This window comes from Cydia fagiglandana, chromosome 3 (assembly GCF_963556715.1).
Source record: "Cydia fagiglandana chromosome 3, ilCydFagi1.1, whole genome shotgun sequence".
Taxonomy (NCBI): Eukaryota; Metazoa; Arthropoda; class Insecta; order Lepidoptera; family Tortricidae; genus Cydia; species Cydia fagiglandana.
Genome location: NC_085934.1, coordinates 16,972,199 through 16,988,529, shown reverse-complemented (window position 1 = coordinate 16,988,529; position 16,331 = coordinate 16,972,199).

Genomic DNA, 16,331 nt, shown 5'->3' with positions numbered 1-16,331 from the left:
ATAGGACATTAGTAAACAAACAAGAATCGAAAGGTTTACAGATAAACGCTCTACCAAATAGCCTGACAATTTGCTAGTAGAACCGCGACACACTAGTAATCTGATTTAAATTTTGCTTGAGTTGGTCAATATAAATAGTAGACCAATGACTTTGAATACAATTGATTAGCCGTTTAGACCGTGCCTTTGGCTTGAATATAACAATTTGAATGTAATTGTATACGGAATATCGCCCGACTAAGAGCAGGAGACCTTCAGAATATTCAACTACGTTCGATCTAGAAACGTGCGTTGTATACTAATTATTCTGATGCTTGGTAGAAAAGGCATGGTCGAAAAAGGTCCAGGCCGACATATGGAGACTGGTGTGTCGACCCGCGTCGCTCCTTACGTTGTTACTTTTGCTTATCGAGTATAAGCAAACCTTTCGCTTAAAACCATTATAATTGAACTTTCTGATAACGATTACTTGGGATGAATCTCGAGGGCATAGTTACAGTGGATTGCATTCTAGTCTACCGCGTTCGGAGAGCAATGGGAATATATGACCTGCTTTATTCGACCACGTAACAGACCAACGTCCTAATCTAACCCTTCTCCAGTCGACATCTCTTTAATGACTCTACCTATCGGTACTTTTATCTACAGGTCGTTTCTTTATAACTCCAAATAATTGCATTCTCATTGAAATGGAAAAGTACCTATCCTTTGTGACATTATTTTGCAAAACGGAGCTGCATTTCTAAGAAGTTCACCTTTTACCCTCGAGCACAGACACAAATAGTTCAGAGAAAACCATTTTTATTTCGTCTTTGTTTTCTTTGCGGAGCGAGTATAGTTCGCAATGAACTATTTACTCGCCAATGGAGCGAGTGGGCTGGAATGAGCTTGATTTCGTTTAATGAATCTTTTAACGGAGTGGTGGGGGAGGGGGTGGGGTCTTTGATGTGTGTCGTTGCTCATTGTCGCTAATTGCGTTGATACGGGCCCGTGGACCCTAGCTTTCAGTTTCGTCACCGATGTTACAAAGGAAAACCTTTTGTTGTTATATGACAGGACCATAATTATTGTTTGTGATGCATGTAGCTATTACAAGATTATACATATTTTGAATTACTACATACTTACAGTATTAGGTTCAGTGAAATTTTAGCTTTGTATTAGCTGTTACCTATACACATGGATAGCTTTTTTACTGACTAAGGTAAAGCTAAAGTTACTTGAAGTCACTAAAGTCTGTTAAAAAACTAAATATTATTAATTTATAAACCTATAAAAAAGGTTAAAATATGCGGATATATACTAAAAGTGTATTGTACAGGTAACGCTATTATAAAAAAAATATAGTTGTTATACAATTTGTATTTAAGTAAGGCAAAAACAAAAAAGCTTCCATTTATATTTTATCAAATAAGTCCGACCTTTATTTTTCCGGATAAAATAATTCAGCACGGAATGTATCACAAGGTTTTTTTCTTACAAAACTTCGCACTCGTACCTACTGACGCGATGTCGTAACTGCAAATTCCGCTTAGATTAACTACACTCTGGTAGTTATGACTAAACTTAAATTTTCTTTGAAAATCGTAGGCCAGTAAAAGCTATTATAGAAATCTAACTATGATACGAATAAGCCACAGCATTTCAATATTTAAAGAGACGACATAAATCGCCGGCGCGATTATTCACGTCGAGGCGACCCGGAGGAGCGTTCCGGAACGACGAGGCAAAGTCCAGACTCCAGAGTCACCAGAGGCGGAGCCGGGCACAAGCCGGATATTAACATCCGGATCCGCGGAGCTGCCGGGCATGATCGTAATAACTATTTCGGCAATATACACGAGTTTTGCATTTAAAGTAAAATGAGTGGAAGGTGTTGTGGTTAAATTGAATTTAATCCGGATAGTAAATTTACGTCAGTTTTTGGTTTTGTTCTAGCAGTTGATGTGATTGTTTCGGTAATGAGAGTGAATTTATTTGAACTATTCACTAGGTCTGTGACGACTAAAAAATCTACAAAAAAATCGTCATTTAAACAACCAAAAAACTTCTAGTTATGATCTTATATCTTGTTTATTAAAAAGCGCTGGTGGCCTAGCGGTAAGAGCGTGCGACTTTCAATCCGGAGGTCGCGGGTTCAAACCCCGGCTCGCACCAATGAGTTTTTCGGAATTTATGTACGAAATATCATTTGATACTTGCCAGTCGCTTTTCGGTGAAGGAAAACATCGTAAGGAAACCGGACTAATCCCAATAAGACCTAGTTTCCCCTCTGGGTTGGAAGGTCAGATGGCAGTCGCTTTCGTAAAAACTAGTGCCTACGTCAAATCATGGGATTAGTTGTCAAGCGGACCCCAGGCTCCCATGAGCCGTGGCAAAATGCCGGGACAACGCCAGGAAGAAGATCTTGTTTATTACAAAAAATAAGCTCGTTTATATAAATAAGGCATTGTTAATGTAATAAACATTTTCGGCTCGATTCGGGAAATGAATTAGATCTCTACTAGACCTCAACAAGTTACGATATGGATAATTTAAAGATATTTGTAAGATGGATATGTCAAATTTGACGTTTCCGCGATTCTGGAGGTCCTCTTGAACGATTTCGACAAGTTATGACTTAGATATCCAAGTCACATCTAGTCGATATCTAATGTAATTTTGTTATTGGTAAATAAATGTTTTTAGAGAAAAAAAAATGTAAATCTAGTTGATCTCTATATCGTCTCTAGATCTTGTGGTTATCTCGTTTCCCGAATATGCGTGTTTATGTCTGAACGATAGAATTGCCAACGCAGAATTTTGCGCTCATAATAATATACAGGATGTATCTATACCTATTCTTATGAACGCAAAATGATGCGTTGCCGAATTCGACGTAATATTGTCAGCAAACTAAGTATTTAGAATTTAAATTTTACCATTGGCGTTTCACCCACCGATCTATTTTTAACCAACTTCGAAAAAGGAGAAAGACATCAAATTCGACCGTATTTCTTTATATTGTTCATTTATAAACAATGTCACCTTCGACGCTACCCACTAACAACATAAAAGAGTTACTACTTGTTCATCATCATCATCATCATATCAGCCTCGTATCGCTTACTGCTGAGCATAGGCCTTTCTTCGAGTACGCCACCCATCGCGGTCCGAGCCAATCTCAACCCGAAGTGACCCGCAATCTTCCGAATGTCGCCCACCCAACGAGCCAACTACATGCTACACTGGTAGAAATAGCTAATTGGTTTAAATAAATTGAAAATATCGTATTCCGTTTTTCTCATTTCTGAACATCGGAATACAATCTACTATAGGAATAAATTACCTTTGTCTTGGAATAATATTTCCTAGTTTTATTTCAACTTTATAACAGAATACCTTTATGCAAAACGAGAAACACTAACAAGCTAGCCAGGTAACACAAACATGGCCGATAATCCTGGTGCAGCGGAAGCGGATACAAAAGTAATTTTAAACTAAAGCAGCTGCTCGCGCGCTCTAATTCAACGATTTCATTAGTTCCTACATCTGTTCTGAAATTGAATTTCTTGGCAGCGTATGCATTTTTCCGACGACGCTCAGCATTCAAATGAATATAGCAAGCCAACCGATATACCGAATTATATTGGAATTTGCAAATAAAATAGAATTTTCCTATGTGGAGGCCGACAAAAACAGGCTGCTCGTAACTTAAAAGTATAAAACTTTGCCCTTTAACATAACTTTGCTCACCGCGTCACAGTTCATTAAAAGCGAAAAAACTTAAAAGTAGTTACAGGCCGCGTAGCCAACAGTAGTTACGCTCCGTAGCGATCAAAACGCAACTGATACTGTCGCACTAATGTGGAAGAGTGATAGAGAAACACAAAGCGTTTAATGTCGAAGCGATAGCGATTGTAACCTTGGCTAGGCCCGCAGATACACTTTGTTTAGAAAGCGAAATGACTTATAAGTAGTCACAGATACACTCTGAAGAAGGGAGTGTATCTGTAACTACTTTTAAGTTCTTTCGCTTTTACTGAACTGTGACGCGGTGGGCAAAGTTATGTAAAAGGGTAAAGTATTATACGTTCTACGGTACCTGTCCGTAACTGCAAACACAAATATTTACTCCCGAGCCTACTACGACTGAGAGATTAAACTCCGCCAATAAGTTGATTTATTATCCTACAGCCGTAAGCTCTCCGAAGACTGTCTTTCATTATTCATGAAACATCCCGCATCGACTGCCGATCCTTATTCTAGCTCTTCCCTTCTGATTTTGTATCTTTCCGGGGCCTTCCCTACGAATGAAAGATAGAGAAAGCATTCGAATTTACTGTCGATCTGATAGAATAGGTTTTGCGTTGAGAAACCGGATTAAGTTTCCGCACTAAATACTAATGAGAATCTGGGCAAATGGCGCAGGTGCCGGCGGGTAGTTTGTCTGTTGGCTCACATTTCGGGCCGTGCTAGAATGCTAATCGTTCTGATTTTGTTTTGTTTTACTTGAGGCTCCTTAAAAGCGTACTGTATACAACGGGACCAGTAAGTAATTCGTTCAATCACTGGGCGGAACGGGTTGCGTAACGACGTCGATTTCACTTGGAAAGTTAAGGGTTAGGATCGGAAGAAGGGAAATGTTAAAATTAAATTGAGCTTATGTCACAAGTTGTTTGTAAGCAACACAAATACAAGTTTACAGTACAAATAAATACTTATAAGTCTTATACGTTAATACATAATGATGAGAATGCCAAAAAAATATTTTGTTCCTAATGTAAAACTTAGGAACATTTTTTTTTCATTCTCAACTTGTTAAATAACTACCTACGTACTAGTATTATATAATTTTTTCTGGGACAAATATAAATATAGGCGGTAACAAATTATTTTCGATTGCTTTTATTTCTCAAGTACCTACCTACATACTAAGTTTTCTTGTTATCTATGTACCGTATACCGACATGTTTTTAGGTGTCATCATAATTCTCACATAATATAAATTCTTCGAGTAATAGGTTTTTTTGCAATAAATAATAAACTTAGTATAGTATAGCTGCGTGAAAGATGGCTATTAACTCCGTGTCCTTTCAGCATTAATATCCTTCGTGGCGATGGCAAGATTGAACAATAAACGTTCAAGAATGAATTGCCTAGATTAATTTACCAGCAGCCCATCCATTTGAATTCTCGAAAAGGAAAATCCAGGCCATCACTTATTCACCAATAATGTAACAATTTGATCGGTCACTGTCCCCCTTGCACTGGCATGTTCTACTGATCGATTGCCAAACGCTTGCAAGTCGAACACTTAGTGAAACTAATATAAAAGCGCTCTCTGTCTACATACAGTGTGGCTTTGGATGTCTGGATCACCGATTCACTGGTTCGTTTGAACACGCTCTTTGCCTGCCCACATTGGTAATGGGAATATGAGCTGGTGGGGAAGGGAGGGCGCACTGACCCGGAAGCGATGCGGCGCGCCGGATATTAATTTCTCCAGTCGAACGCACCGCGAGAACCAACACTATTAATTAACTCATTCGGGGAAGAAGCAGTCACGGTGTAATAAGAATTTAAAGAGATTGTACTAAAAGCATCGATTCTCTATTATGTCTTCTGTGGATCAAAAGCCTTACCACGACTGCCTTAGCAGTATCAAACTGACATGTTCACTGATGCCTGCGTAACGTACTTTCTATACATCTCGCTCGCACTTATATGCGAGTACGGCATTAACGAAAATTAAGTTACGCTTTTATACATAAAAAAATCCCAAATCAGTTTATACGTCTTCGAGAAATTAGGAAATGTACATAAAGAAAAGATCCCTACGAATGGAGAATTTTCTCGTAATTCGGTTAGTAAATATAATTGTAAATATACTCCGCAATCGAATTCTCTGCATCGTTAACATCGATCTCTGCCGTAATTGTATGGAATCTGGAATGCAATATTGAGTACCTACCGCAATCGAGAGGTACGATTTGAATAATTTTACTCAATGAAATTTCAATTTATGCCTAACGATTTATATTTATTATGATTTAATGAAGTACCGTAAAATGGGGTGAGTTGGGTGAAATTTGACTTTCAAACCTCGATACAATTTTATTTTTACATGTGAAAACTGAATGGTGTATATAATAAGTGGTTCGGACGTTTGTATTTAATTTTGGGTAGTTCCATTTCATAACTTTGACGATAAAGAGGAAAACCTCACCCCGTAGTGCCTCGTATTTGGGGTAAGAGGGCTTTTCATACAAAGTTTAGTATAGCCCCATTTAAAATTGGAATACATTATTTTTGTAACAGTAGCCTTAAAATCCCTTCTCTCCCCCCTCTCAAACCTTCTCTCCCCATTCATAGCCCAACTCTTCCCGCGAAACCTACTCACCCCGTTTTACGGTACCGGCGTACGTGGTTAGCGAAATAAAAATAAAATATTACCCAGACTTTGCTCCAGGTAACGATGCAGATCCGAAGATCGAGAGGCCTGGAGAGCAGTGATAGGAAGAATAACCCATTAGGAGTCACGTCCCTCAGACATGAAGTCACGACCACGGAGAAGATTTCAATAAGTATATAGGTAGTGACTCCGCTAACGGAGCATGAGTCCTAGTCCTATTACCGAACTAGATAGCTATAGGTACATGTCAGCTGGTGTCAAAACCGTAATTTAACAATCTGCGTTTTGTTTTTATGCTGTCTTTTGCTGTTATTTATTTGATCCCACAACTAAAATACCTATACATATGATATCATGCAGCATTGGTGGCCGAGTGGACATGACGTCTGACTTTCAATCCGGAGGTCGCGGGTTCAAATCCTGGCTCGTACCAATGAGTTTTTCGGAACTTATGTACGAAATATCATTTGATATTTACCACTAGCTTTTCGGTGAAGGAAAACATCGTAAGGAAACCTGCATACATCTGCGAAGAAATTTAAAGGTGTATGTGAAGTCCCCAATCCGCATTGGGCTAGCGTGGGGACTATAGCCCAAGCCCTCTCGCGCTTGAGAGGAGGCCTGTGCTCATCAGTGGGACGTATATAGGCTGAAATGATGATGATGATATCATGAAACAAGTGCAAACATTAATAGGAATCCCAAAGGCAGTTTTACTTTTAAACAACTACCCACTACCCAGACTCTCAAACGTGACAAAGGGCTAAATTAACAGACGAATTATAAATGCGAGTCTCCGGAAGCATCGAGAAATAAAAGAATAAACATTCACTAACCTTGTTTACCGGCGGGAGCCACTCTTATCGCGTTACCGAGGGGAGGCGGTGTACGTACAGGACGCTGTTAAGCGAAGCACACACTCTGCACACATCATTAGCGTCAGGGTTGCTAGTTGCGACTCGGTACTGACCTGCGCAACCTACTTATTGTTAAGGTACACAAGAGCTATTAAAAATTATCTGGCTATTCCCTGCAACCGACACATTAAATTTCTGACTTTCTCGGGAATCTTTATCTAAGACATGCAATCATGGGGGTGAATAGAAAAATAATAGTAATTTCATACAGGTATATTTATTATACCGGAGACATATTATACTTTATAGAATCAGTCAGAACATAAACCTTAGATTTAGTTTACTATATTTTTTATACCAGTGAATCATTAAGACGAACGAAACAAAAGTATCTTGCCTATTGATGTCAACCCTACCACTTCCCGCTTTTGAACAAAGAGACAGCCCTGCAGTAAAGCGCGCTTGACACGAGGCGGCCGTAATTAGAATTAAGCGGGACAACACGCGCCTGCTCGCTGTTGGCTCTTCCGCTGCTCCACAAGGTATCATACGCACAGACTTGTATGGAGGTTACGACATTTTGGAACGGCAATGTCACTGTGCCTTCAAGAGGACTGCCACTGAAACTTTAAACAACAAGGTCTATTTTCAGTAGGCTTCACTTAATTAGGCACATAAATTGATATGTGGGCTGATAGATGAGGGCAGCGCCCGCTTGGTTTATCAATCTTTGAAGGCAAACCATATTAATCAGTAGACATGATAATCATCAGATGACCGTTAAAAGTTTCCTGTGGTTAAAAGGTAGACAAAGTAGGCAAAAGAGCGACGAAAGAAAGTAGTTGCTAGCACTTTACAGATAAACTTGTCTAACTACGGTTACGTCTCTTTTGTGGTCCAGCCACCCTCAGTAGCAATTAAATTGTAGTTTTGTATGTCTTTATTCATTACGCTATGTACCGGACATTTACAGACATCTGCGGAGCCGTAGCCAATACGTAAAGTCCCTTTGTCAAACTTGAATGAAATGTAAGGACTGCACCGAACGGCTGGAAGACCAGAATTCTATTAATTCTAAAATGGTATTGCAATTTATATGAATTCATTTCACAATACCGTCAAATTGACAATAACAATGTTATTACTTACAGTTAATGACATTATTGCAGAATAAATACTTATGTATGGGTTTGCATTTGATATTCTCATCTCATCATTGTACATCTAGCTGTTCTTATAGTCAGACCGTAAAAAGTCTGCAGCGATTTTGATAGTCCACGTAGTGCAAGTGTCATTTTAAACGTCAAACTTCTATGAAATTATGACGTACAAATAACACTTACACTGCGTGGGCTATCAAATCCGCTGCAGACTTTTATTGGTGCGACTATACAACATGACAGTATAGAACAGCAAAACTGAATGTTTTTTCGCTTAGTTTGTATAGACTTTTGTTTACACAAACCAATTAGAATGTTTACACAATACAATATCTGATTGCGGTTACCGGTTCAGTTCGTGGTAAACACATTATTTAAGCGTTTGCTCTTTTGAGGTTACTGACTACCGGCCACCGGAACAGTGATTGATACTGTTGGCGACTGACGTCAGACCGTTGATTTATTGACGGTGCGGCCATCGCAACTGGCCTGTCATTCCGATAACTTTGTTAGCAGTCAAGCATTCGCCTAGTAACCAGTGAAAGGGTTAAAAATTTTACAAAAATATGTACTTAATGTTTACTATTAATGTTTTTTGGATGTATTTAAAACGCATGTGTTAATTTTAACGGAGATCTAGACCTAAAAACAATAAGTTGTTTATCAAAATTATTTCTTTCAATTTTTCAGTGGTTTTGTTAGTGCAGTTATACAGGGGGCTAAACAAAACGATTCAGACCCCTGATGTAAATTTCATTTGAAAGCGTGACGTGACGTACGCGTGTGCGTTAAGTTTCATTTTATATGGGATTTTGAGTTTCAAAGACGTCCCGCTTAGCGCGCTGTTCAAAATCCCACACAAAATGAAACTTAACGCAAATGCGTACGTCGATTACGTTATCAAATGAAATTTACACTAGAGGTACTGGATTAAACCATTCAGCGCTTATCACGACACACTAATAGGGTTGCCAACCGTACTATATTATATGGTATTGTACTATATTTAGGCTCTCTGTACTATATATTTTTGGAATAATATATAGTACTTAGACTAAAATACTATATTTACGATTAAACGTATATTACACTCATGTTTAGTATTTTATCTAAAAATACTATATTTTTGATGCCTTATTCTGGAAAATACTATATTCCACCAAAAAAAAGTTGGCAACCCTACGACACACTGCCCGATTCGAACTTTAAGATACGTCAATTAATAGATCTAGGAACGATATGGATAAGACGTGTCAGTGTCAAAATTCACGTTTTTATTTGAAGAAACGTCACATTTGACATGTCTAATCCATATCGTTTCTAGATCTATTAACTGACGTACCTTAAAGTACCGCTGTTTGTAACAATCGATACCGAAGTATAGAACTGAAGTTGACTGCCGTAGATCAGAAAGTTTCCAGACTTCAGTGGCAGTGGGCGAAATTTATTTCTCGCAGTAGCGATAACTGCTTAAACAAAAAGGTTTTTAATTAGTGACCCCGAAACTGCAGAGATACCAACAAAATTGGTGAAAACAGGGGACCTTTGTTCACCGATTCTCTATTTTAACAAGATGTTTGCCATTCATCCTGGGCAACTCACGATCATTATTTGCGGAGATTTATGTAGGCGAGGATTTATGTATAAAGCATCGGGAGGTATCTGCAAAAAATGCAAATTTTTGAGTCCAGTATGCAAGCATTAAGCACCTTAAGGGACCCACTGATTAACAATCCGCCACGCGTACGGTATCGGCCTGTCAGTTAGAACAAAAGTTTGACAATTCCGAACAACTGATAGGCCGATACCGTCTGGCGGACTGTTAATCAGTGGGCCCCTTTAAGCAATCCGTAAGTTTGTTTTACTAAAAATGGGGATTAAATTTTGTAGGTTTGGACGCTACATGAGATTGGCGCCAATTTTATTTTGATCAAAGCGGCAATTCGTTTACTCCGTGTGAACGGAATCTAAAACGCTTGCATTCGGTAAGCGATTTGAACGACAGTTGACATGCGCGGTCAACGCGCTAATGGGATTTACCTGCGTCAAATTTCACGTTGCTTTTAAATTTCGTTCGCATTTCAATCACTTAATAGTCCTTTTTTTGCAATTGGATATACGAACATCATAGATAAGATTTTAGACAGATCCATATTCTCCAATACCCATTTATGTGGGAATTGGTAGTGAAATGTGAAAACAGGCAAATATGGTCTCATGTTCATGTCTGTAAATGTAAATGTCAGTTAAAATATTAATTTATTATGTCAATAATATTCAACTGTTTACAACAATTGTTTACATTAAAAACTTATAGAGCTAGAAACACATTTCTGATCACAAATTATGAATCACCGTGTATATATTATTTTTAAATACACCCGCAAAAAATAAACAAAACTCGACTAAAGTTTAAAGAAGGTATTTTACCTGCTAATTCACCGCTTAACAGACAATTTACACGTGTACCTCTCTAAATAACGATCCATTTTATTTAACTCGAGTTACGACATCGTAACATCGTGTCAAATACCTAATGTCAGAATTTTCCTGTCAATTAATTCATAATTAACGAGAAATTGAATTAAGCGTAACAAGACTAAATTGGCAACTAACTCGGATGCTTTTCAAAGAAGGGTTACAAGATTTTCTATGAAATCCTATCCCGTGTATGAAAATGGTGTATGTTAGAAGATATGTTATATCAGTTGTATCATTTTGTATACTGAGAATGCAATGCTCGCCGCTGAGCCGGCATCAAATTGAATTACTGGCAGTTACGTACCTAGCTTTAGGAGCGACGAAAGCCTTTTTTAGAGTGCTGCAAAGGATTAAATGATTTAATATTTGTTTCAACACGAGTTTTGTTTATTATTAAAAGGCGGAAGTAAAAATGTTTGCGTAGACTTGATAGCATTTTTATGCAAAAATTGACAATTCACTAATGGCGCTATATGTATAGGAACCATATCATACCTATCGGCGAGTACCTACAACAAAATCAGCCACATACGGCGCGATTCGGGAAATGAATTAGAGATGCACTAGATAAGATATAGTAAAGATATGTGACGTTCCACGGCGAAAGGTACCATTACCCCGACTGAATATTGAAGCGGCGTTAATAATAAGCGTAAGCGCCACCTGCCATAAGGTACCTTTTGCCGTGGAACGTCACATATCTTTACTATTTCATATCTAGTGAACGTCTAACGGCGCGCGGCGCTATATCTTAAAGTTCGAATCGCGCCGATTTCCTTAATAAGTACGATGATAAAGCAGGGCGTGATTCTGGGCCCGGATCTAAACCTGAAAACTACTTCAAATCTAACATCATAAAATGATTCAAAGCTTTCCAGTACAGACTTTGGTGTGAAAAGCCTTCTAGATTCCAATAAACTTCGACCGCAACTAATTACACAAAAGTTACACAACGGCTGACGAGCGTACAAAGATTTGGGTCAGTTGATCGAGGTTCGATAGGATGGAGTTAGCGACTTGCTGGAAACTTCGAGGTCTCAATCAGCAAGGGTTCTTGTATTTTACGTCAAATGATGACCAATATTGATAAACGCGGTTTTATTCCTTGGCTAGTAAAGTTATTAGACATTTACTTTCTATTGGTTTAAAATATACTAAAGTTTCAATTGAGTATAAAGCTGGAAACAAATTATCGAACGCGGCTGACGGACGCGGCTCACAGCCGCGACTTATAGGTATCTATGATAATGAATATACACTGAACTGTGCAAACTATCGGAGGTAAGCCGTGGACGTAACCTTGTGCTGACCTTGAGCCTTCGGACGTCCGACAGAAATCTGGCGCGCTGGATGTTCCTGTTAGCCGAAAACGTCCGCGGACGGTATGCAGTAGTAATGCACGGGGTGCGGGACGCGTCACTGCGCCAGAAGGACGCGGATTACGCGAGAGCTTGGACGTGCGTACGGTAAAAATGGAGGAAAGAATTATCGAGTATGTTCGCAACATGGAATTACTGTATAATCTCAAATTAAAGGATTACAAAAATGCATGTTTCTTCGTCTACAGTTATTTGTGGACTAAGCGTTGTTGCGCGTTCGCAAGCCGCGTCCCGAGCACTGTGCACACTTTTATGTCGCGCCCGTCAGCCGCGTCCGATAATTTGTTTCCAGCTTGATACATTGATAATATAAAATAGAATAAAACAATCCACTTATTAGTAAAAAAATACAGACTCAAAATTCCAGGGCATTAATATGCTTGTCGAATATTTAAAAACCTACACATCCAGTTTTTAAGCCGCATCTTGTAGTTTTCCTAGGACCTAGACAGAAACCTTAATTTTAAGTCAGTTTCAAAACAACTTTGATGTTACATAATACCGTGTGTTCTAAATTTAAGGTGGTTCGCTTTTCATACAAAATTCAATCAAAGCTCATTAAGTAACTACACATTATTAGTACACAAATATTTCCGCATTTATCTTCTTTCGAATATTCGTTTGCGCGAAATTAACAGGAAAACAATGTTTCATACAGAAATCATGCAAAAATCATAGTTAACTTTTCATCAATTTTACGTATGTGTGTGTCACAAATGTCGTGTACAGATACATTTGCGACGTTGCCATACCATTTCCGACGTTGCCGGGCCGACCACGGCTCGAATTTGGAGTGCCGTCATGTTTAGTGCAATTTTGTTGACACTGATATTTGACAGGTAGTTAATTGACCTAAGCGAGAAGTTCGTCAGCTTAGCTAAGAACTATCATGGCGTGTTATGCAAACAGTCACTTTTTTGCTTGCAAACGGAAGATTCCCGGTTCGATCCCCAGTCATTGTATGCTGGAACATAACTTTTTGTATTTTTGTTACACCTAAATTTCGTATTGTTTTTTTATTTTTATTTAATTTTTCTTATTATCATAAATCGATTATTAAGTATGGGCTACACGTATTCTTTTATTTTTACAAAGATAATTAGAAATTATACTCTTCCTAATCTCTCTGATTTTTACAATCAGGACATCCTCACTGCAATAAAAACCGGGCAAGTGCGAGTCGGACTCGCGCAAGAAGGGTTCCGTGCCATAATGCAAAAAAAAAAAACCAAAAAAAAGCAAAAAAAAACGGTCACCCATCCAAGTACTGACCACTCCCTACGTTGCTTAACTTTGGTCAAAAATGACGTTTGTTGTATGGGAGCCTCATTCAAATCTTTATTTTATTCTGTTTTTAGTATTTGTTGTTATAGCGGCAACAGAAATACATCATCTGTGAAAATTTCGGTTCGTGAGATACAGCCTGGTGACAGACGGACGGACGGATGGACGGACGGACAGCGAAGTCTTAGTAATAGGGTCCCGTTACCCTTTGGGTACGGAACCCTAAAAAGAAGTGTATAAAATTTCATGTGGTTAAAAATAATGGATTTTGTCTATGAATGAAAAACACAATTATTACTATAGTTTGTTTTTTTAGCATTAGAAATAAGGTAAACAATTTTGACGTGTCTTTTAATTGAAAAACACATTTTAAAAATAAGTTACGGCAAATATGTAACAATTATAAATCTAATACGATCATTTATATTCTTCTGCTTTCATAAGTAATCGTTTTTGATTTTTAAAAAACCTGATAACACTGAGTATGTGGGGGAAGCGCTGCTGGCCTAGCGGAAAGCAATTCGGAGGTCGCGGGTTCTAACCCCGGCTCGTACCAATGATTTTTCGAACTTTTGTACGAAATAGCATTTGATACCTATTTATACACCGATACCTATTTTTCGGTGAAAGAAAACAATGTGAGGAAACCGGACTAATCCAAATAAGTTTACTCTCTGGGTTGGAAGGTCAGGGCAGTCGCTTTCGTAAAAACTAGTGCGCATGCCAATTCTGGGATTAGTTGCCAAGCGGAGATTGAATATCTGGGAGACCGACCAAAGCTTACAAAACATAAAAACTCAAAAATGCGCGTTTTCTCATAGACCTAGCTAAGAGATCAAACCCCTTATAGCAAATTTCATCGAAATCGTTAGAGCCGTTTCTGATACCATCCAAATATATAAATAAATAATTATATATCTAATAATTGCTCGTTTAAAGGTAAAATAACACAAAGGAGAAACAAAAAGAAATTACCTACTCGCACCAGTCTTGAACCCCAATCCTCTTGCACGTATTTCCACGAACATACCGTTACGCTATTGCAACATACTACCGGTGTGAAGTTAGCAGCCCAAAGTTAGCTGACCATGATAACCCGACCAAATTAAATCGTCTTATTAAAAATTAAAAATAAACAACGAAAACAATGTTGTTTAAGGAAAATAAGGACATAACAAGTGACACAAATGACAAATCTATCAAAACTGACCCATCAGAAACCAAAAACACTTGAAATTTAAAGAAATGTAAAATTTAATTTTAGGCTGCTAACTTCACAAATGAATTATTAGTGTGAATTCATAAAGATCACACTTTTTAACTAATAACATTCAAAGCAGCATTACACGAGATATTACCATGCCAACACAGGTTGAAATTGAAAGAACCAGGCTAGGAAAAATTTTGGACTCAAAGAAATCAGCCTAAGCCCATACTAAGGTTTTGCTCAGATTTATACCAGAAGTTGTAGAGATCACACATTGTTACTAGTATTTTTAGAAGCGGCATAAGACGTGCTATCACGTTGCCAACTAACGTTGAATTCCAAAGAACCAGGCTACCTCAAATCTAGGTCTCAAAGTTATCAGCCTAAGCCCATACTAGGTTTAGCCTAATTTTCTTTCAGAAGTTGTAGAGATCACACATTCTTACAAGTATTTTTAGAAGCGGCATAAGACGTGCTACCATATTGCCAACTAACGTTGAAATTCAAAGAACCAGGCTACCTCAAATCTAGGTCTCAAAAATATGAGCCTAAGCCCATACTAGGTTTTGCCCAATTTTCTTTAAGAAGTTGTAGAGATCACACATTCTTACTAGTATTTTAAGAAGCGGCATAAGACGTGCTATCACCTTGCCAAATAACGTTGAAATTCAAAGAACCAGGCTACCTCAAATCTAGGTCTCAAAGTTATCAGCCTAAGCCCATACTAGGTTTAGCCCAATTTTCTTTCAGAAGTTGTAGAGATCACACATTCTTACTAGTATTTTTAGAAGCGGCATAGGACATGCTACCATATTGCCAAGTAACGTTGAAATTCAAAGAACCAGGCTACCTCAAATCTAGGTCCCAAAAATATGAGCCTAAGCCCATACCAGGTTTTGCCCAATTTTCTTTCAGAAGTTGTAGAGATCACACATTCTTACTAGTATTTTTAGAAGCGGCGTAAGACAAGCTACAATCTTGCCAACTAACGTTTAAATCGAAAGAACCAGGCTACCTCAAATCTGGGTCTCAAAGTTATCAGCCCAAACCCATACAAGGTTTTGCCCAATTTTCTTTCAGAAGTTGTTGAGATCACACATTCTTACTAGTATTTTTAGAAGCGCCTTAAGACGTGCTACCATATTGCCAACTAACGTTGAAATTCAAAGAACCAGGCTACCTCAAATCTAGGTCTAAATGTTATCAGCCTAAGCCCATACTAGGTTTTGCCCAATTTCCTTTCAGAAGTTGTAGAGATCACACATTCTTACTAGTATTTTTAGAAGCGGCACAAGACAAGCTACAATTTTGCCAACTAACGTTTAAATCGAAAGAACCAGGCTACCTCAAATCTGGGTCTCAATGTTATCAGCCCAAACCCATACAAGGTTTTGCCCAATTTTCTTTCAGAAGTTGTTGAGATCACACATTCTTACTAGTATTTTTGGAAGCGGCTTAAGACGTGCTACCATATTGCCAAGTAACGTTGAAATTCAAAGAACCAGGCTACCTCAAATCTGATCTCAAAGTTATCAGCGTAAGCCCATACTAGGTTTAGCCCAATTTTCT